This window comes from Chaetodon auriga, chromosome 15 (genome assembly GCF_051107435.1).
Source record: "Chaetodon auriga isolate fChaAug3 chromosome 15, fChaAug3.hap1, whole genome shotgun sequence".
Lineage (NCBI taxonomy): Eukaryota > Metazoa > Chordata > Actinopteri > Chaetodontiformes > Chaetodontidae > Chaetodon > Chaetodon auriga.
In genome coordinates, this window is record NC_135088.1 from 17,547,483 (window position 1) to 17,569,383 (window position 21,901).

Sequence of the window (21,901 nt, forward strand, 5' to 3'; positions counted from 1 at the left end):
GCGCGTGTGTGTGGATGACAACACTGACATTTTGGTTTGGATAAGAATGGCAGAATTGTACAGAAGAGCTGAGAGTAGTCTCAAACTCACCTGAAGAACTGTTCAAGAAATTTCACGCTTTTGCTACATGGCCACCTGTTTCCAGGTATCAGAGTGTTTAGGACTAGTGTATTGTACAGTAACAGCAGTACACCTGCTTCTCAGTAAACTGTGTTATGAAAACTGACGGATGTCATTCTTTGGGTATTTGCTTATGTATGGTATTGAATTCTACCGTAGTAGTATTATCAAAAATAAATGAATAATATACTGGTTTTTCAACGTGACTGGTGTCACATTCTGCTGCGACATGGATTTTGCAATACCATCATTACTGTGATAAATGTTGCGGCTGCGCTAACATGCAGGTAGAGGGCTATGCACATACTCATAGAACTGGAGTTACATCCACTAGCTACTATTTTCTTCGCTGTAACCTCTGATTCCAGTAACACCAAGATGTGGAAGGTAACATTACAAGCAAAACACGCCAATTTCTCTGCTAGTAAATGAGCAATTAAAACTGTAACAGATTACAATAACATGATACAGATGTCTTGCATATAGTATTTTCTAGCCAATTAAGTTTGCAACCCCTGTCCCTGGTTAGGCTTTTGTACTTAAAATGGTCATGATGTATCATCATTCCCAAGAGTCCATTCGTTAAATTGAGTACATAATAAATAGTGATATTAATAAACTCATCAGATGGCCACTGGATGTGTAAATGTTTGCTAACAGGTTCGTCATATCAGCTTAAAAGATGAAATGTCAGTGTTGGTGCTCCCAGCACCTCCACCACCTCAAGTGGTTAAAACATCAGTTAGTTCAGGTTTAATTGTCAAAATGATGTCGCTGTCATGGTTGACGTTATGGTTATATACTGTGCACAACACAGGACAGTATGATACAACATTTTGCGAAACATGACACTGTTAGCACATATTATCCTGTAAAAGGGCTCATGAACACAAACCCGATGACTACATGCATGATATCATTTGAAAGACTGGGAACAAAAGGTCAGAGAACTTACAGAAGATTTCTGGGAAATTTCCAAAGGAAGTTAAAGTAGGCAAGTGTTGCACACTTTCAGTATAAAAATTGTACCTTTTGATAATGAACATTTGGGTGGAAATTTCACATAAAAAGCAACACTAGGACTTACGGCGTGTTTTGCATTCAGCAGCACACTCTTCCATTACAGGTACAGATAACTTTTTCTTGTTAAATGAGTTAACTCATTTAATTAAAGTTCAACTCAACTAAACTGCTGATTTTTATGAGAAGAGTTTTCCATTATGTCTACTTATAATATGCTAAAAAGTTTGTTTTTATCTCCATGTGATAAGGTGAATACAGGCTGATGGAATAACCCCTGCCACTGCATTTTTATTCCTGTTATTTCCCATAAATTCCCATTCATTTCCATGGCACGTTTTCACCTTGAATAGTCCTAGAATTTTGAAAACTTATGTGCAAACTTACTCATGTAAGAATGAGGCTGAAGTTGCACATCCCAGGCAAAAAGTGTGTCCTCACATGGAGGACATGGACATAAAGTAATAGTGTGTTTGACAAATGTAACACATAGTTTGTGTTGTTGCTGGAGAGCAGGACAGAGCAGCTAACACTGGAGGCGCCTCACGGTGGATGTGCTGGACGGGAATGGGACTTTAAGCTAACCTGTAACCCCACAAACTTATGAGTTAGCTGTGCTCCTTGACCTTACACCGAGTCAGTGCTGTCAAATGTGTGTCTTTGCTTAAGAAAAACAGCAGCTACTGGAGCATGACTTCAGCAGCAGAAAATCAGGTTAACTGGAAACATCAGCCATTAGTTGTTGGTTATAGAGAAAACCGCAGCAAAAGGGAACGAGGAGATCAGACGGTAGATTGGTGATGCCGATGGAATGGCAACAAAATCCACATTCAGTCTCAACGTCTCCGTCTCTGTCGGCTCTATATTCTACAACCATACACAACACGAAGCTCTGAAACAGTTCTCTAACCTCTCTGACTCAGGCAATCATACTTTTCCCTCTCTGTCCCTGTGAGGGCTATCAGGACAAGGACCTTGGCTTTATGGGATCTTTCCTGAGGCACTCCAGCTGTTACGTTAATGGGAATGGGCGCTACAAATTAAAAGACTCATTAAATCTCTGCTTTGCATTACACAGTTTTCCAATTCTTTATCTGGTTTTAGCTTCTTGATTTGTGACTTGATGGTTTGAATTTTACAACTTCCTGGTTTTATAAACCATATCATTCCAGCTACCTGTCAGTGATTAATCATCTGCAGACAGTGTTGATAAAACAGATGAAGGGATTTTGTGAAAATTGGACGAGGTTAGAAGTGTCCTAACTAATAAAAGTGTTTGTAAGATGTTTCTGTGGATGCTGATGCTAGCTTTCCACTGTAGATATTAGCCTCTTGTTTGCTTTACCATGTATTAAACTCAAATTTGCAACATTTAAAGGTTACAGCCCTTTGCTTTTAAAAACCAGTAAACGCCGACTTGAATTGTGTCCTCTGTAAATCCTTTGGAGGGACTTCACAGCGTCACAAAGCACATGCAAAACAAATGATCTGAAACACCGCTTCTGCTTTGAAAGACCAGACGTGCAATGTCACCGTTTATCCAGCAGAGTGAGCTGTTCTCCAACATCTGAGCAGTGGAACTGCGTCATCTCCTCATGAATGCATCTGTGAACTGCATCCTGTGGATTAGCTCAGTCTCTTGTGTGTTGCCTTGATGCTCAGATTTGTTACTCTCAGTTACAGCAGCCAGGGTGTCTCCCACTTGTCTAATGATGTCTGTGTCTGTGCTGATTTAAGGGGTGCGAGTGTACCACACGTGTGTTTTGTCAACCCTTAAATTTAATAACCTTCAGCTCTGTTCCTCCGTTGTGTTCCCATGTCAGACGCAGGTTTTCTTCATTTTGCATTATTTTTGTTTAACTACGAGGATGATGAAAGTTCAGTTCAGATAAGTTAGCTCAATTCAGTGGTTGTGAAACTTTTTCTGTCATGCCCCACTTAAGAAGCTGAAAATATGATATAGAGAATATAATGATAGGGGAAGCAACTAATAAAAAAAAGGATCCAAGGTTTTTTTTTTTTTTTTTTTTTTTTTTTTTTTTGAGTGAAATAAAGGTCAGCAGCATCAGCAAACCCTTGTTGCTCTCACTGGTCATTACAATGACTCACCAGTTTGATAACCACTGGCTTAATGTAAGATAATGTTAAGATATACAGTAGTGCCAAGATTTGTTAGTATTTTAATATGAACACTTAACATTTGACCGTATTATAGCCTCTGCTGCCTTTTACTCTCCTGGAAGTTGCTTGGTGTGTGGGAAGATTAGCAGTATAACCCTGCATATAAAGTTGATTTGATGTACTTTCATTGAATGCACATCAAAAGCATTCAAGCGTTCCTCCTCCATTCTTCCACCCATATACCACCTCCCGCTGCATTTCAACTCTTACAATCCAAGGGCACAGAAGCGGCATGCACAACCTTGATTTAGGAAACAGTAAGCTTACAGTGCATGCTTCTGCTGAATGCAAGCGTACAATTACATTCTGCAAAGTTTCACTATTTTCCCAGTAGGTCAGGTGATGATGAAAAGCTTGATCTTGTGATGCAATCCAAAAAAAAAAAAAAAAAGAATGCTCACTCCCACTCAGTTTCTGAGAGAAAAACTCCAGGGCCAGTCTGGACAGATACTGCTTTGTTGTTTGCAGTTAATAATATTCAGTAAGCAGATGATAGTCCTGCAGCTGTTGGCTCTTTAATCTCCTCCCCAACCTATGATAAGTGGTCAGAGCCCCGGGGACTGCAGCACCTACAATATCTCCCCTCTCATTCGAACATGCCACTTGAGATTTGCCCTCTGCACAAGGACTGCTGAGAAATGGTTTTCCTCCACTCTGAACCATCGTAAGAAGTCGTGCTTTACAGCCTTTGCCTTTTGAGTGAGATTCTGTTCTCTCTCTGTGTGTCACAAGAAGGCTTTACTGCTCTTGTCTGCACTGTCAGTTATTTACTGAAGTCGGTGCATGTTGGACGCAGTGATGCCATTTTTATTAGCTATCAGTTATCCAGCTTTGTAAGTCTACCATTGCTTATTATATTTCAGTGATGGATAATTGGTGCCTTATTTTAATCCCCTTCAGCAGTGATAGGACAAAGCTGAAATAGATGTAGGAATAACAGGATAAGGAGCGATAAACCATTTAATCTCGTTCTGTTACAGTAAACAGTTACACTAATGATAGACTGGAATATTTAGTGTTCATTTTGAAATTAAGAAACAGAGTTTTGAGAAATGATACTCAGATATAGAATTGAATGTGTGTGTAGCTCATTCTGTTTTTACACACAAATTAGTACCTCTTTTCACAAGTAAGTAAATTAAAATGTTGTGACATTATTCGAGCGTTTGAGATTATGCTTGTTATTGCACGTATGAAACAATGGTTGTGTAGGAGGCAGGATAAGTAGTCCTCCTCCCCAGCCACATCCGCCACCTCCTGGGACATCCCGAGGCTTTTCCAGGCCAAATGGGATATTTCATCCCTCCAAGTGTGTTCTGGGTCTTCTTTGCATCACGTCCCAGTCGTTAGTTAGGTGTTGTGGGGACAAACATATCAGATGATGAACCACTTCAAATGCTCATTCATTCATCCATTGCAAACATACAATTTAAAAATATGGAGAATAAAGTCTGTAATCATTGACATATTTCACGTTTTGTCCAGTTGATCTGCTGTGCAGTGACTAAAAGATTCTTTGGGTTGTGCTAGCATTTAATTGGAATGCACCCATGCTGCTACAAGCAATATTTGTGTGTTAACACTGGATCAAATGACTGCTTGTGTGTAAAAAGTGTTGCTCCATTCAGAGCATTTTACCATCTTTCAGCTCATTGTTTTGATTTTACAGCCTGCTACTAGGATACTATGAGATCCTTTTGATTTTTTCCAGATTCAGTTTTATGTTTTCCAAAATTCAATGTTTTCCCATTTAATTTTTTCTGAATTTTGTGTTTTACAAGTTAAGCACATTTTGTCAGAAACAGTAATCGTGTGTTGGACGAATAGAATTTCAATAAGAAGTTGTGCAGAATGTAATTAATATCAATGAATTAGATATAACAAGACTTTTTTTTTTTTTATCAAACTGAACTTGTGCAGGACTGCCTCCTTATGCAGCTCGAGCACACAGGTTAAGTGGGTCTGACGGAGGCTACTCTCCCGCTTCAGCAAGGCTCCTAGAAATGGACATAGCTTTTCCATTGTTTCATTCAGAATATCTGACGAACTCTCCAACAGGCTCGCTTCTTGCATCTGCTGATGTGTTGCAGTGATGAGCTCTTGGCTGTCTGTCTCAGAGGACCTCTTCATGACTTTTTGTGTGTGAAACACCAAAACATAGCAGCATTGTTCTCTCTGTTCATTCAACATAGGCGAGCTGAAAAGATGCTTATAATGGGAGGGAAATCTAGATAAATGTCATCCATGTTTGGCAATTTCCATGATATTCTGTGTTTTCCACTTTTAATAAGCAAATGATATGATTCCATATGAGAAAAAGCTCTAAAACTCTACTTAATACTACCTGCCACTGGTAAACATAGTGGCGCATTTAGCAGCTGAAAAGCCAGAAATTTCCCTCAAGAATTGGTGGAGAGGCAAACAGAGCTAAAAACAGAATGAATATTGGACTGTGCTTACAGTCACTAGGTGAATACAACTTGTAATGCTGCTTCCTGTCTGCTGGATGTGTAAATAATGCATTAATAACTCGTAAAAATGTGCTAATAACCTACACTTTCCCCATATCCACTTAAAAAGTGATAAATCAGTGTTGTGTCTGCAGCTTGTTTTTACTGCCCCCAAATGGCCAAATCAATTAATGCAGGTTAAGTGAAAGTACCCACTGAACACTTTTTTTTTTTGTTTTCCTAAAATTAGGAAAAACTACAAAGCCCTCTCCAGAAACCTTCATGTCAATGTACAAGAATATCAGATACTTTAAAGGAAATTACTGGAAAATATGGGAAATGTTGCCAAAATAAATACTTATTTTCCATACATGACATGGAAATATTTAAATATATACTATAAAAATATGATGATAGTAGCAGTAGCATGTATTAACATGTTTTTTATGATGACTTGCTTATGACTGTAAGTCAATATGATATTCTGACGCTGTGAAACGCACCGATGTCTGGCGCCAAAAAGGAAAAAAAAAAAAAAATCATCTGACGTCAGCCTGGTGCAGACCCTCGTCAAAACGCAATCAAAGCAGACGCCAGTATTCCAAGTGCACATTTATTTTTTTCCCCCCCTTTTCTCACGACGACTTCAGCACAGCAGGCGCCTGTTCATTGAATTGCGCGTCGCACCTCCTCGTCATGACAACTAGCTGTGAGATTGAAATATTGCAAGTGGTGTCCTATAAGCGAGAGAGGCGATGAGACCGCACTGAGAGAGAGAGAGAGAGAGAGAGAGAGAGAGAGAGAGAGAGAGAGGCAGCTGGAGCGCAAGCCGCGGGATCCTCTTCAGCAGGGCTCCGGGCTTCCAAATCATATCACTGCATCCTCATACTGAAAGCATTTATGGCGCTGTTGTAAAACCATGAAGGCCAAACGGAAGATCCCCGCGCTCTTTCTCTCTCTGAGTCTCTACTTTCTGCTCAGAGCGCCAGATACCAAGTGAAACCAAGAGAGAGCAGCACGCAAGCGCGCACAGAGGAGATCTGGACACCTGATTTTGTGGGGTGTCTTTAGAGCGCTGTTTCTCATTTTAAGTCAAGTGATCCGTGTTGGGGTTTTTTTTTCCTTTTTTTTTTTCTTTTCCTTTCCCGTTTTTTTAAAGCCGTGGCGGTGCAGTGGGGCAGATACCGTGGATTATCATCAGCATGGACAAGCGGGGAAAAGAGGACAGATCACTGCGTTGACTTTTGAGGCAACGCGCGCAGTCTTGACGCTATAGCGTTACGCATTTATTTCACTCCGAGCGCCTTTTCCACCTTCTCCTGTTCGAATCACACTCGCCGCCGCATCTCAGTGTTATTAAAGTCCAAAAAAATCTGTGGATAAAGAACAGAGCAGGGTGTTGTCAGAGAGGGATGAGAGGAGGAGGAGGGGGCAGTATGAGGTGTGCTTTTTTTGGAGAAGCCAGAGAAAGACAGACACCGAGGAGGTGTACCGATGTGCGAAAGCCTGCGACGCGTTACCCTCCTGAGAAATAATTGCGACCAGGGAAGAAATGGCCTAGTTAAAAGCCCATCGACACGCCGGCAGAGCATAGAACAGAAGAATCGTGTTTAGATGGACGGGCCATCATCATCGTCATCGTCATAATTCCGGTGCTCGCATCGAGTCTTTTAGGTAAGCCGTATGTTCACCACCACCTCCTAAACGTGACTGGAGGTTTTTCTGTCTGTCATGGGCTTCATGTGTGCGCAATCTGTACGCTTTGGTGACTTCGCACATTGCGCACGTTATCCATCTTGACGCACTGTCACAATTGAGGGGAATGAGATTTCAGTGCAAATCCTCGTGCCACTTTGTTGCTATAGCACATATTTTCTTCCTTCCAGCGGGAGCCTTCGATTGGCCTTGCCTGTTGATAAGCTGTCACATCTTAACATGATCAGGCCACTTTGTGCTTCCAGCATCGGCATTCTGTCGCTTTAGCTGCTAACAAGATGTTATTCAGGAGATTTAAGTGGAACCAACTCATCATGTAGACTGTTCATTATTATTAGCAGCGGCAGTGTGGCTCACTTTGGCTCCAATGGTGTCCTGTTCCCCTTGGTTGTGAAGGTATAGACTCCTTTAATCGTGCTTTTACTGCGTTTATTGATGGCTGTATTGCCGCTTAATTAGACACACATGCTGCTATGATGCAATGTAACTAATCTCAACCAGAGTGTGTGACAGGCCTTGAACTCAGAAGATGTCCTCTCTAATGAACCAACCCCACAACAGCTCTGGGACACACACACACACACACACACACACACACACACACACACACACACACACACACAGTTCGCACAAACGCTCACACAGACACACAGAGCCTGTGCCCGAGAAGATGCAGATAGGATTGTGAATTAAATGCACACACTCTGATGATCCAGCGAAGGCTCCATTAATATTCAGTGGTGGTTGGGCAGTGCTCAGTTAATGGCAGACAACAGGACCTCTGTTCTGACAGGTCATGGATGAGAAATGGTATATTTTCATTTTTAGGGGAATAAAATGTGTTTGTTTGTGTTTTCCCCGCAGACACGGTGCCTGTAGCTATGGAGGAGTGACATTTAAGATCCATCAGAAAAACCAATAAAGTCATTTTGTAGACTTGCAGAATTTGGTATCGCTCGTGTTCACGTACTGTTGGAATAGCTGTGATTGCTTTCTTGGGCCAGCAGCATGTCAGCCTGGTTACTGGCATTTGGACACTTGTGCAAATGCAACAGAACATGGCTGAAGACTTGCATGGGTTTCAGACTGTATCAGGCATACATCTGCCTAATTCAGTGCAGTTTTGATCCATATGTCATTCCATACATGACAGAAGTACATGGTGTACAGAGCCAAGAATGGACCTGTTTGGCAGAACTGTGCCCAGAACACCAAATATAAAAGTCTTCTTGGAACATTTATTATTTCCAAGCTAATAATTTCATTATCTGTTCCTGAAATTGATCCATTTTGTCTCTAGTTACTCACTAACCAGTGGGCCTGGAAGATTTGGTGGCAAATTGTAGTAAATGGTGATTCTTTACCATACTGAATGATGTTACTTCAATGACATCATCAACAGTCACAGTATATAATTGTAATACATGTACTTTAACTGTTAAAAGTGGCAGCATTTGTTTTAATATCCAAGAAATGATATTGTGACTCCACCATTCCCAGATTACTGTATCCAGTGAGCTACAGTAAAGGGCCAGTAAAGCTAATATTGTGGTGAACACAAGCCATTTAGTCTCCAGAGAGAAAATGGAAAAGATAAATGGAATAAAAAAGAAAGAATGGCGGATTAATGGATTGAATGACAACATGAAGTGGAGACTTACAGTCCAGAACAAAACGTGTTAGTGTTAAATGAAGTATGCTTGGGTGATTTGCAGATGAGCAGGGTGACGTGTCAGAGCGTGTTCAGAGTAATGTCCTCTCCACCACAGCTTTTTTTTTTTTTTTTTTTTACGGGAGGACAGGTTTGATGTCCAGTTGTTGTAGAACAGTAGCTAAACAGCCGCCCCAGCCTCATGGGTATTGTAATTGTGGTTATTTTTTTATGACATATTTGGTTAAAGCTTAATTTGGAATTGATTACCTCATTATGGATCTAAACAAGTAAAACAAATGAAACTCTTGAAGTCATCATTAAGACTTTGATATGTGACATTTCGGTTTGCATCTTCCTCGTTTCTTTTGCTGCTTACTGGTATAACAAAGGTGCAGTGGATGGGAATGGACTGAAGTACACACAGCATACTTCAGAAACAGTTCATAGGTAATATATAGAACATGACTTGGTCCTTTAGTCCGCTCTTTGATGCTGCAGTGCTGTGTGGATGAATACAGTTGTTCCATTCGAAAAACAAAGTTTGCTGTTCCACTGAGTCAACAAGCTTTGCTATTAGACAGAGTGAGCTCATAGAAGGACTTGGTTGCTGTTGTATGGGCATAGGATGCTTGGACTGAGCCACCACAGCTATAGGGTGTGCTTTCTGAAACCTGGCTGACAAGTGAGGGTGAACTGAAGTGTCATTAATTTAACTGTGGCCTCTTGAGTAGAAACAAAAGCATGATTAAGAAATGTTTTAATGGGCTTAAGTTGTATTTGTAAAAGGGGGCTACACTCATTTTATTCCAAATTGTGCCTACGTGTACTTTGAACTGCACAGTTTGTGGTGTGGTCGCTGCTTTTTGTCGCTGTCCATTTTAAAAGTACGCTTTCATGCTGTGGATACTAATGTCTCTGTCTTTACAATTTATGTTGCTACCGCTGAATGTCGTCTGCTGTGAAACAAGCTGTGTCTAAGTATGTGTTAAAAACTCCTCATATCAAATGCATTACAAACTTTACAGTGTCATTGTGCTGCCAACACATGAAGAGGCCACACTGAAAAAAAAAAACAGTGGTCTCCAAGCAATGATGCACTCTGAAAAGTGCAAAAATCTGATACATTCTCACATGATTCTATATATTCTTATATAATACAGTTGCACTTTTAATGGAAGAACAGCAGAGAGGAGGTTACGGAGCTTCTCTGTTGTGACCAAACACCATCTCTGCACCTATTATTGCTAAAGTCAGTCTAAGCCAGAGGATGTTTGACTAACAGTGATCCAGTCTGTCCACTCTGTAGCTGAAACATTGAACCCCACAGAATATAATGGATGCCACTGCTGTGTGTGCATGACATGAATGCAAGGGGCTCCAAAATTGAACTTCGTGGGATAAAGTACTGGATTGCCCTCCTTACTAGTATCTTCCATCATTCTTTTTTTTTTTTTACTTGGAGTGACTGTGCCAGTCCTGTGTCTCATGTTACAACACTATGAATTGTGTGTCGGTCCCTTAAGGAGACCCTGCAGGATTGTGCACTTACAAAAAGTGTGTTTCAAGGGCTCAAAAAGTCCACAGGAGAGCCCTTGTGTGCTCGCCATTTCTTTTAGTGTGGGACTTTCCTGAGCTCTCAGAGCTGTATCAAGAACGTGCTTCACAATCTGTCCTTTCTGTTGGACTGAGAGATTGGGCGTTGGGATTGGACGTAACCTGTAGCATCACTGCTCCACCAGGAACAAGTCCGTGCAGAAAGCTGCACATTTTTAGCACAAAGATCAGACGCGTAAACATTTTTAGATTACTTTTCAAATTCTGAACACTGCCATGTTGTGTTTTTGTACAATTATCAGGAAGCACGAAAAGCTAGGCAGAAGCCCCAGACAGCATGAAAATCCAGCCCAGATTGTCTTATATTTGAGCAGCTTGGAGGCTTGGCAGCTGTTACTATCCATACATCCTCCCTCCATCCTAGTAGCCTACTTTCTCACCAAGCTACAGCATCTTTACATAAAACATTTACTGTATTCTGACTTAATGGTGTAGCAGCCGCAATGGAGGCTTGGAGATTTTAATTTCTGTGTGAAGATGTCAAGTCAGAGAAAAGGCAGGATAGAATGACCCAGCACTCAGCCACATCACGACCAAGGAGGAGAAAAGCAGGAGAATAGCTTGACCTGACCCATTATCCGTGAGCAAAGTAAAGCCGGAGAAACGCCTGTGCAAATGCCATGGTAACCATCTTGTGTAACCTCCTTTGAACAATATCACATAACAGTCATCCATGAGATATAAGCCCTGATAAGTGCTGTCCTGTCTTGTGAAGTCTGGGAAGAATATCACACCAAACCCCATTCAAAAATCTGGTCATTTAATGTGCCTTTTCTTAGCGACGGAGGCCCGAGCCCATTAAAAAACGGTACCCGTGACCTTTCCTGAACCGTAGAGTTCCACCCTTCAGCTTCATCAGACATGATCCATTAAGCAGCTGTAACATTTGAAATCTCCGATATGTTTTAGGCTGCGATACACAAGCCGGAGCTGCCACTCAAATCTGTGTTCTGCATGTGTTCTTTAAAACAAAAGAAGCGTATCGTGGAACTACACTGGACTACACCTCGGTGCTCTTTAGAAAGGGGTGGGCAGCGCTGACGTGAACTGGAAAGATATGCAGTTTGAAATGTAGCCAACATGATGAATTTGGGAGGCAGCCCACTTATTGTTAGTGAAATGTCATAGTTTCTAGAGTTTCAGATGGGAACGTGATAGACCAGTGGAAAAAAAGACACCTGGGTATGTCCCTCTTGTCTGGTGCTTGGCACATGGAAACTCACTGTAGCTAATATAAAGCCGGTGATCTAATTAGGGGCAAAAAAAATGAGCCAAGGTGGACATACATTGACCGAAAACAAAAAAGAGAGCGCGTGTGTAGTGTAGTCGCAGGCTCTGCGAGTTATCTGAATCATTATATCAGAAGTACTAAGATGTTAGACAACGTAATCCACAGACATTTTAAGACATAGATCTGAGGCAAACACTGACAAGCACTGAAATGAGTAATACCCTGAATAATACTGGGGCCTGAAAAGCCTTTTCAAATTCTACCTGACGTTGAAAATGGTGGGCATTTTGTCTTCAATGAACATTAAAAAAGAATTTAAAAAAAAAAAAAAAAAAGCTCATGTCATACTGTCAGAAAGGTGCAAAGACAAGCATATAAATACATTCACAGTATGTGATGATAGAATTACATCCTGTTGTCCAAAGTGGAGAAATCCACCTCAGAACCAGTCAGCTCTTGATGGAGCTGTTTTTAGCGGAAACAGTAGGTTATTCTCTATTGCCATAAACATGGAGAGCAGACAGATAAAATAAAATTTAAAAAAAAGGGGGGGACGGTTGTGGAAAATCAGACACTTAGCAGGAAAAAACCCCATCAATAGCAAGCTTTGACACATCACTGCAAACGGCAAACATCGGAAACCTTGAATTGGAAATGTGTTTAAATATGAAAATTGCAACCTTTTTCTTCTTTTGTTTTCATTGCAATCTTTGGTGTTTCTAAGTAAAACCATGTACTGTGCTTGACCTTTAACTTAACGTACAAGTAACTGCTGTGCTGAAGCAAAAAAACAGGCGTCACGCAAAGCCTGTATAGTCAGTTTTTTCCAGTCAGATCACTGGACGCGTCCGGTTTAACGGTGTCTGGGCCTTTATATACCAGAACACTAGTAGAGTGTTGTTGTAGAAAAGTTCTGATGATCCCAGATCTCTGGGAAAAAAAAGTCCACGCAGATTAAAACAGAATTTCCTGGACAATAATTGGTCCTATATTACCTTAAAAATAAAGAAATGTTCCTCCTACACTTTCAAATTGGCTAATTTACAGTACTTCCTATGACCTATTTCACGAAATCCATTTCCTCTTGCATAAGAAATTCTAATTAAGCCTGAAATGTGTTATTATATTAGGGAGGCAGCATGAGATCAGTGCTATAGTACAGTGGGACTCTGAAATGGAATTTCAGAAATGAAAGTCAGCATCGTAAAACAAGGCAGAATAAGGCAGTTTAGCACAATAGAATAATAAAAAAAAACTTTTGTAAACACTGTGGCCTGGAGACCTTTTGTGCTTTGATAGAGTTCATGCAAATGTAGCCAGGACAGGCTTCTTTAATACATGAGCACCGCGTGCCCTCTTTGATAATGGTGCCATGCTACATGCATACTAAACGGAAGGAAGTGGCACAGCGAAATTCACCTGCACGTCTTTGCAAATGTGTGTTCCCACAACATACAGTAGAAGCTTGGTGATGTCGTGACTACTCGCTCTCTCAGGCGTAGTTGGTGCACCACTGTGGCTGGTGAGCTAACCACTAACACACTAGTTGGGCTAGCGCTGGTTAATCATAATAGCTGTAAGAGCTTTTTATTTTCCCTGTGCTGCGCCATTTACTCCCCCCAGGAATTTCATTTTCAGGATTGAACATGTCATTCAATAAAGAGTTATTGTGGGGGGGGGGGGGGGGGGGTGAGCTCTCCATGCCAGACAGCTTGCTTTCTTACTGTCACTAAGCAAAGATAGCTTGGATGTTAACAGTCACGGAGTTTATTCAAGGAAAAAAATATTTGATGCACCGACGTCTGTCTCATAATTATCTGAAAGCCATTCCTCTTGGAGGCGTTTATCCAGCGACAGAGACGGTTAAATAGAAGTGGATGGAGCGATGTGTTAACAAGGTGTGATAGCTTCTGCTGTTTCGGGCTCTCCGGCTCTCTGTTCCCTCAAAGATAAGCGCTGTCAGGACTGTCAGCTGTTTGTCAGCAGAACAAATCTGCATGTTAAAGTTGAACTCGACATGAAAAAGTAGCCCAGATTTAGTTTGCCCCGGCGAGTAAATCAACTGTTGTGGCAGTTCTGTTGCAAATTAAGACCCAGTGTAAGCTTCATAGTGCCGTCACGTTACTCTTTGCCATTGCAGCCAACATTTTGTCAAATCACTTGAACTTGGTGAACGTCAAGGTCAGTTGTAATGAAGGCTTTTATACCATACAGCTGATTCCTAAGCAGGTTCACATGAGCACAACCAATGTAACCCCATTCTGGACTGCTAAGACCACCACACTGTACCCTGCTGCTGCAAAATGTCAGGCAGTGCAGCGAGACACTTACATCAAAGGATTCAGGCCCATTTATTGCAAATAAACGTCCGGGTGCACTTGGGGGAAAATGCTCTGACGGCACTCCAAGCAGCACGGGGGAGTCCGCGTGGCGCGCGACCCGCAACTGAAGCAGCGACACGAAGAATCACACCAGCGAGAGTGTGAGCTTGTCAGATTATCAATACCACCTAATTACCTTGTTTTAATCTGATAGGTAATGGGAAGAGTCAGCTGATACTGATCAGCTGATGGCACGCAGGAGCCCAGTGTCCTACCTGAACCAACGTGATGCTTCATGTCGCTGCATTTTGGACTTTCTTTCTATCCATTTGTCAGGATTAATGAGGCCGCATGGTGGCTAATTTTACTTTGAGGTTTCAGTGTCAGCTTGTGTAGGTAGTTGGTGCTGATAAAATATTGCTGTCTAGTTTTTATTAGAATATTTTACGCAACACATTGTATTTGTCCTATCGAATAGACCATTAAAGGAGTATTTAATTACAGAACAGAAGAAGATTAAATTGATGGCCAATGTTGAAAACTCTTGCATGTTTTTTTTGAAGTGCTCTTATTTTGAATGATTTGTCTGTTTTAAAAAGTCAGTGCTGGCATTGAAACCCAAATTACATTCCCCGTCTTTTATTCAGCTTACCTCAGAGCCTTTGGAGGAAGGAAACCTCTCAACACTTTTGGGCATACAGATCATTTCAGCAGCATACATCATATACAGCGCCTCTCTGTGCTCTGCTTAAGCTAACTTCCACATCATCGATGCAGCCGGCCCATCTGTCATGGTACACTTTCCACTGAATGTGACAGTCCTCTTAAGGCAACATTTAAATTTCACCAGCCGTTTTGTGTTGGAAGAGCATGGCAAAGTAAACCGTGTGTATTTACTCAAATGAATGATGGTCCTGAGTCAGAATTCCCCCAGTGTGAGACAGTAAAGCAGACTTATGTTCCGCGATGTGTTGCTGAACTCTTCTGGCTGGAAAAAGAAACCAGTCTGTGTCCCCCCCCCCCCCCGAAAAGATGAGCAGTGCGTAGCTGCAGGGCCAGCTGCATGACTTGTAGATGATTGTATTAGCTATTATTATGATTGCCTGTGGTCAAACATAGTGCACCTGCTATCTCCCACACATAAAGCATGTGAATTTTTTCAGTCTCCATGTGTGATTGATCCTCTATAGTACTCATTCCTCATCCCGTCTGTACAATGTTCCCACCTATATGAGGTTAAAAGGGTCTTTATCATGGCTGCAGACAAACTGTTATAATGCTGATTGCTCTGTGTGCCCATTGATTTCTGCCAGCATGTAATAACACATGATTTATGATGTGTTGCGTCTCAAACAGCGTCACAGATCCCGCTGTCTGTTTTGTTGGCATATTTTCAGAATTTTTTTCTGTGAAACATACTGTACGACAATGCTCTCCTGTAGATGTAAAGGAAAACACATTGCAAAGAGACCCTGCAGCCCTCGGACAGGACCTCATACTGGACCATTTTTCGAACCCCTCGATGACATTCAATGATCTACAATATCTGCACATGGCAGCCACGCTATGGCTCAGGACAGGGAACGATTGTGGTCAAAGTTCAATTCGAGGCTTGGCAAATAAAACATGTAAAGTTGTAATCCTCGTTGCCTTAATTTAGCAACACCTGTGGTTACCATGGTAACAGCAAGTGCAGTTCAACGACACAGCAAACACTCTTTGAAAAACAACAGGAAAACACCAGAAGAGGAGCTGCTTAATCCGTTTACACTCATGTTGTTTTAATTAAGAAGTCAGTCAGTGATTGGACTCTTTCCATCCTGCCATGCTGCGCACGGCGCGGCATGAGGGTTACCTAGGTGAGAAGGTGGAGGTGTGCAGTCTGTCACCTGCAGCTCTTCATCTCACAGCTCACTGTGGCTGACTCTTCCTCGACTCGCTGCAATATTTAAAGCTGATCTGCTGTCAGAAAGTGGCAAAAAATGAAATTTTCTGGAGGCATTTTTGATGTCAGTGCAAACTGTGGTGACAAGTACATTGCATTTCCTGTGGTTTCTTCACAATAAAAGCCACTTCCTGTTAGCAGGATGCTTTGTTTGCATTAGCAGTAACTGAATAAAGCTCTGATATGAAGAGAGTGAACAGTGAACAGTGAGGCTGTTATCACTGAGACAAAAGTACAACATCCTGTCAATTCATTGTTCGTAGGTAGGCAGTCTGAAAGTGTTGAGGGAATGGGTGACACTGGCACTAAAAGCAGATCGAGCCAGCCAAGAACAGGAAAATCCAGTCAATTTTCAAAATAAAACACCCTGTGCACAGTCATGATTGTATATCAACAATAAACACAATTAAAACAGACAAAAAAAACATTTAACTGCACAGTTTACTCACCCACGGTAGAAGAACAAACATCAAGGAAAAATGACTAAATCAACAAAATCAGGCTTCTGAAATGCTTTGAAGCTGCGTCGCAGCTGCCTTCGCTGAAATCTCTGAGTTAGTTAACAATAGAGGCGGACTCTAGCTGAGCTTAATAAAAAGGCAAATGCTATTTTTCTAATCACATTGATGTGTCACTAAATCCTAATCCTCTAAACAAATTTGCTTCAATTGTTTTAAATATCTCAATTTCCCTCTGTTTCTCTAAAACGTATCAGAATGTCAGGGATCGCTTTTGTCTGAGCTGCTGTTTACGGTGTTCACACTATAATGCAACAAGGCCACTTTGACTGCAATGATATGAAAAGAGAAAACAGCAAAACAAAAACATGAATTTGTTATTCTTGGGATCCCCTGTTAACATCGCGGGAGTGACTGCACTTACACATAGAGAGCTCCTCTGGTTTATTTTCAGAGAATAAAGGCTGGTGAAAAAACTACGCAGGTTATCCCGGCCTCACTGAAAACATTTGAATTATTAATTTCTTCAGATACTGCTGGACTACAGCGCATTGCCACAGCAGAGGGAGTCGGTCGAATGCCAGATATTTAAAGAAGGATATGCATTAAATCAGAAAGGGAGACGGTAACGTGTTGGCGTAATCATATCAAAAATAACTCCGAGCACTGCAGTCCAAAGGCTAAAATCAATCACATTCAACTTTCCACTTCCCCTCGCAATTCTTTCAACTCAGTGGAGCTCAGTCATTGTACCTCTTAACTCTCTCATGCATGATATCTTCCATATTGGACAATTAAACATTTAAGTTAATGAAAAAAGCGGCAGCGATCCGGACTTTGAGAGGAGGGAGTTCATGGTCTGAGCTCTCGTGATTTACTCAATGTTTCTGTTTTCTCTAAAAAAAGGCCAGTATGAGGCAATACTGACAAAACCAACTTCGCTACTTCTGACCAAATAAGTCAATAAGATGATACTCAGGAAAGTTATGTAAGTGTTATAGAGTGAGGTGCTGCTGCACACAATGGGCTCTTATTTTTAGACCTTTCAACTTTAAACTAAGTCATCTACATACGGAATATATTGATGGGCATTAATTATGCCACTGGAAAACATACGCAAAATTCTTCTAGATCTACAATAGGATCAACCATATGGATGTAAAACGTGACTTTATTCATCCTTTTGCAAAGTGTCACCTTGCAGTGACATAATATTTGAACAAAGGCTCATATAAACTCTTATTCAACATTTGCGTGCAGTTTCATTTAGAACAGGCTGCCTCCCACAAAATCCTCATCTGTTCTACACATTATAACAAGCGTCAGCATCATTTCGGATCACTGTTATCATCATTATAATGATTATTATTATTTTTACAGTCTGATTTATTTAGCAAATTTAGCTGCTCTGATCTATTTACGGAATCAGCACGCCTTAGCTACTTGATCGGGGTGAGTTGAACATTCTTCACTGCACTGTTTTCAAGGAATCTTCTTCTGTTTCACTTTCACCAGTAGAATGGACCTTCACCAAAAAAAGTGGGATGTCTCTTGGACTGTTCCTATGATGTTTTTGGAGAGCACTGACTGACTGAGCAGCTCATACTGTAGGTGGTTCTGTAGAAGCTGCTGCCTTTAGCCTGGGCGAGCTAAACTGGACACACTGGTGGGATTTTAATCATAGCAACTGGTTATTCCATCGGGGGTGTACCTAGCTATAGGTCTGCCTCACTCTATGGAGGGCAGAGGAAGAGGGGGGCGCTTGTTTTTTGTTCTTATTTGTAGCTTTTACAGGCAGTCAGCACACACGCTAATTCCATCCAGCAATAATATTAGCAATCAACAGAGGCACCACCTACTGATGCACCCAGGTACTACAATAAATCTGCAGTTTACACTGGTCCTCTGCATTGTCAGTTAATATCTTTTATTCTGTGAATTTATTAGCAGAAATTAATTGATCTTAGAAGTGATTCCGACCATCTCTCCCAGCCACTCAAATGATCTGAATATCTGTCATTGTCTTAAGTGCAGCACAGTCTCTTTGTCTCATCATATCTCCATATCACTCAGTGTCACTAATGTAATAACTCTATTTTCCCACTTTTCGGTTGCAGTCCACGTCACTTAATCTTAAATCTCACACCGTTTCTCCCGCGCAGCCCTTATCTGCCCACACTGGTGCAGTATCCAGACTGCAGCTGCTCTTCCCTTTCCCCCCGCCGCCTGCACACTTCTGTAACAACAGCATTACTGTGTAAATGTGCCGTACGGTGTCAAGCATGCGTGCTCTTTTAGCCGAGTATTTCTTTGTACTCACATGATCTTATGTAAGAATGGAGCAGGTGTGGCTGACATGTGTCTCTCAGCCACTAACTCTCCTTAAAGCATAATGCACTTTCCACCAGGGACTGGAGGGATAACAGGTAACAGAGTACCTAACTGCAACACGCTTTGACAGCATCCAAATGTAAGTGGATGCTAATGATTTATTTATGCACAACATGAAAGAAAAAAGCTCCAAACAATCACATTTTTGGTGTAATTTTACAGAACATAACTGGCTGCTCTTGTTTTGATTACATGATAGGAACAATACCAGGGCATGCTTGTTACTGTGACAACAGTGATTGCAGTAATAGTTCAATTAAACGCACACACACAGTTCAAATTAAAGTGATTTCACTCAGCAGGGGCATGTTTGATTAGACTGGGGGCAGTTTACATTGAGAAGAATGTGGCACAAGGTATTAAGGAGAAATGTCGGGCCGTTGTTCTGTACGTCTTTATTGTGGTTTCTTTGACTTTCTCAGAGCATGTTGATAGAAACCTCGTTATTCACAATGTTAGCTAAAAGCATTCAGTCCACAAATGAGGGCTTTTCTTCCCGGTCACCTTTTTTGCCATCCTTGCAAACAAACAAATTCTCCAGTGTCCCTTTTGACACAAGGAACAACTTTAAGAAGAGAAAATTACAACCTGAAATCAGGCTGTTCTCACATTCCTCCTGCTGACATCTATGACAAGTGTTAACACGACAACTGCAACAACTAGATTAATGTCTTAATTAGTGTACCGGGCTATTAATGCAGACTTAAATATACCCACTGCCATGTGGGCCTGTCAATTTCCCCTAAAATCAATGTCGATGATTAATCAACTGAGAATAGCTTCATTATGTAACACACACGCAGGAGATGTGATGTGATGTGTTAGACACTTTATTTCTACATTAGTGTAAAAGAAAAACAGGGTTATGTTTTTACTGTAGGTGCTTTCTTCTCTATATTAAAGGTACACATAGTCATCCTTAACTAGTTGCTTATCAGCATGCATACTGGCAGCATTAGCTCTTCATTAATCATCATAAAACACATATTAATGTCTTATTCTGCGTGACTATATTCTACAGCTACCAAGCCATTACCTAACCTAATCACTACTTATTGATCGTAAGGAAGGAAGTTGACCCTAACCCCCACAATAAGGCATTAGTAAGTGCTTTATAATGACAGTCAATATGCTACTATGCTAATATGCTCTTCATTCTATAAAACTTAAACTAGTCTGCCTGACATCCTGTCAAAAGGTAGGAGACTTATTGAATCCAATAAAGCCCGGCAGCAAATTAGGAAATATTAGAGGTGTAAAAAATGCATGATAGCATACTGCACTTTTTCAGAGACGTCGTGATTATTGCTTCCTCGAAATGTGGCTTTTAAAACCAGAGTGAACATCTGTGTTACTTCTCTTGTGACACTGGATTGAAATGAGTCGTGAGGGCAGCTTGGCGGCAGAATGGCTGCTGACTGTGGTAAATGTACACAGCACAGTCAGAAGGCGTTGGGACAGAGACATGGTTTTATTCTGCTCGAGCACATTTAATGTGAAATGAAACAATGGCTGCGAGGTTAAAGTGCTGACATGCAGCTTCAGGGACGGGTCTTTTATACATTACATCCCAATTGTGGAACCAGGACATTGATCCTAGACATAAAGACAAGGCAACCAACAAGTTTTTTTGGCCGAACATCAGTCAGACCTCAGTCCAACTGAGCATGAAGGTCCTCAAACAAGCAAGATGGCCTCTGAAAGGGCCATTTTTCTTTTAGGGAGAGAGAGATCTCAAAGAATTCTGTTTTGCTTTCATGCCATTGTTCCCACACAGTAGGATTGAGGTCACTGATAAAGTCGTTAATATTCGTCTTTTTAATTGCACGGTTTAAAGCGCCTTGCATATGCTCCAAGTATATCTCAGAAAAATTTCATGCAATTCAGCATACTATGGTCTGCATACTGTAATACATACATTTTATGACTGTTTACGGCAGGTTTCATCTTTAGCTGCCAAAAGTTAGCTTCACCAGCTATCAGTATGGTGGCGCTTTAAGCGAGAGGATTACAGGATGAGCTGTAACTTGACATTCAACAAACCACTTAACCACATGTCACCTCTGCTCCCTGCACCTGCCTATGTTTCAGCCATGGCAGTTTTTCCCTCGGTGTTTCCTGCCGCTGGTCTCTGCTCCTCCATGCCTTTTGTAAGCCATCCTCTTCTCCTTCCTCGTTTTGACCTCCCACTCTTTTCATACACCCTCACAACCGTGCACTTTCTCCTCCTTCCTGTGATCTCAAACCTTCGTCAGTTCTGCAGCGAGCAGGCTGAGCTCACAACTAGAAATTGCTTTGGGGCTGTCTTGTGGAAACAGTCAGGAGTTGTTGAATAAACCTTAAATATATAACAACATTTGAACAAAAGGATGTAAAAATCAACTTCTCCGGCATCATTTTAAGGAAAGGAAAGCACATGTTTGATTTGATGCTATAAACCCAGAGAACAAGGCTTTTTAAGAAAAATACAAGAGTATTTTGCAATATATTTCACAACTTATTTAATGATTAATTGAGGTGATTAGTTGATTAGTGACAAAACCAATATACATTGTATGTATATTTTTCAATACATCTGACTAATCCTACATTTAAGGTCCTGTAAAACACCCCTTAGTCTTTCGGTGTCTAGTAGCACATACTGTACATTTGCAGTGCAGCCCTTTGCTCGGCAGTGAGTTTGGGGTATTTTTCTCATGGCAGTCTTATGATATTATCATATCATTCGTGATTTGTATAATAACCTATCCCCATGGCTTTTATTTCACCAACTTACAACAACACGTCCTATCCAGACGTC

At 41.2% G+C, this 21,901-nt stretch overlaps 1 protein-coding gene across 2 annotated transcripts in view; it reads left to right on the plus strand.

Annotated features, from left to right (window-relative positions):
- Positions 1-6,616: 6,616 nt before the first annotated feature.
- nlgn2b (neuroligin 2b) overlaps positions 6,617-21,901 on the plus strand; it is a 57,210-nt gene continuing 41,925 nt past the window's right edge. For both annotated transcript variants that reach the window (XM_076751362.1, XM_076751363.1), the window contains exon 1: positions 6,617-7,445. The gene's annotated coding sequence lies outside the window, so the exon portion shown is untranslated. The remainder of the gene's footprint in view (positions 7,446-21,901) is intronic.